This window comes from Saccoglossus kowalevskii, chromosome 14 (assembly GCF_978046115.1).
Source record: "Saccoglossus kowalevskii chromosome 14, keSacKowa6.1, whole genome shotgun sequence".
Lineage (NCBI taxonomy): Eukaryota > Metazoa > Hemichordata > Enteropneusta > Harrimaniidae > Saccoglossus > Saccoglossus kowalevskii.
The window spans coordinates 27,365,603-27,368,045 of NC_140654.1; positions in this window are offsets into that span (position 1 = coordinate 27,365,603).

Sequence of the window (2,443 nt, forward strand, 5' to 3'; positions counted from 1 at the left end):
ATTGTTATGACGAACCATTCTTCTTTGCACAATACAGACGGTGGATACAGTATATATGTATACATTTTTGGTAAAGCTATCTAATCTAACTTGAGGGGTAAAATCACAGTTTCACAAATACGCTGCTTTAAGGGTCCGTTTAACCCTCTGAGCCCAGTTCCCTTATCTATATTGCCGTCCTGCTCTGTTCCCTTATCTATATTTTATGATTTTGCCCACTATTGCGGTAATTGATCTCCTCTTTGTGTCCATAACTTAACGTTGTGACAACCACCAAATGCCCTCAAGGTTCACTCGTACCAGAGAAAGTTGCCACCTGTCAAGAGGTGGCATCACCCGAACAAAAGCTCCACTTTGTTGGGACACTTATAACCACCAATTTCAGATGTAAATAATAGATCGAACTGACTTGACAGACATAAATAACCTGTTTGCGCACAATGAAGACCTTTTGTATTTTGGACGACTTTACTGACCCTATCTGCCACTGAAACCAAGTCTATACCCGTGTTCACGCTGAAGGCTATTTGCTACTACCTTCTCCCCCTCCTTGATGTACTTGATGCAGTTGATGCAGTTGATGCTAATATACTATTATCGTGCACTACCATCAAGCATGCCGGTTATACAGATAGATGACATTCGCTTGTATGCTGTAATACGAGGAATCATGACTGAAAGGTGGAGGGGGTGGTCAGGATCCTGATCGTGGCTTACATCGTTTAAAATTACCCATACAGCCGACATGAAACAAGTCCTTGGCCAAGCTATCCTATAACAAACCCATTATATCACATTTGAATCGTGCATAGTAGATATCCACAGTGCCACCCCTCACTATGGTGGACAGGGTCAATACACCCAACTAACTCATGTGCCAGCAGTGTTTATCTCTCTGCTACTGCACTTATTTGCAAAGGGCCATAAGTGGTAGTGCGGTGATCGATGGGTTATTTCAATGATAGATAAAGTATTGGATGATAACCACAATGGCTTCAATTATTAATTACTCGTCGCTGGCCTCCGTCCGTCTGGGAAGACGATGGGTTGCGCCATGATGTGGTTGAACTTGAGCAGCGTCTGCGGTGGCTGTAGAGCCCAATCCTTGAGTGACAGTCCCTGTCACAGTCCCCGCAGATGAAAACTGAGTTGTCGAGTGACCTGGTAGATGCTTTACTCCTCAGTTGCTTCTGTCACTGTCTTTCGTGTCTGTTCTCCTTCGCGCCATGGATGCCTTTGCTGACTGCTTGTCTCCATGAGCGGTCATCTACTGGTTCTCCTATGACTGTGTGTCTATGTGGGTAACATTGAGGTTTCTTTTAGAGACATCAGAGAACCTCAGGCGTGGCCGACCAACTGGGCGTGTTCCTTCCTCTAGTTGACCGTGCAGCAAGTCCTTTGGAAGACGTCCCATGTCCATAAAGCTAACATGACCCAGCCAGCGCAGTTGTCTTTGGCTCAGCATGGCAAACATTGATGTTGTCTTGGCCTTGCTGAGAACTTCACTGTTGGTGATCTTGTCTTCCCAGGTGAGCCGTAATAGTCGACGTAGATACCTCATGTGGTAGGCGTTTACTTTAGCCTCCTGTCTTGTGTAAGTTGTCCATGTTTCACTACTGTATAGAAGAGTGCTGAGAACACATGCGTGGTAGACTTTCAACTTCGTGCTAAGAGTCAGGTTTATGGCAGCCTATGCGCTGAAGAAGGCCGAATAAGCCACTGTAAGGTCAACGAAAGCCAAGTATAGAGGTTGTCGTTTCCCTGCACTTTTCTTGGAGTTGTCTCACAGAGAAGATCATGTCTATAGTGGAGCGACCTGATCTAAAACCACATTGTGATTCTGGATAAACTCGTTCTGCAAGGGCCAGCAGTCTTGTAAGGATAACACACACGAACACTAAGCTTACGATGCTGAGGAGGGATATACCGCGGTAGTTGTTGCAGTCAGAGCGGTCACCTTTGTTCTTGTATAGAAACACTATACATGAAAAGAACAATTATTATAGTCAGGGTTATTCATAAATGGTGTAGCTTTGGATACGAATTTTAATTTGGTTTATTCCATAGATAATGCCGATTACACAATTGAATAAGTGACATTACATCCAGATTTTAAAAGTTGGCTGGGAGAATAGTGTAACATTGTGGCTTCCTATCATCTACCTCTCTACTGTATTTAAAAACAAATGATATTGTCAAGATGGCTGTTTGCTTTGTGTTTTACGCCCCTTTCCCTACATTTGATCAATCCACGTCATGTAACCGCCAAGGTGTACATACAACATTACTGAATATTTGACACTTATACGACTTTAACACTGGGGCATGTTAACGGCCAATGATGTAACTGTTTGTTCCCACTATTTAGCTGTTGGGTCACAAGTTATAAAGCCAATAAAGTATAATATATCGCCTACTGTACACCAACGAGCATATTATTCCG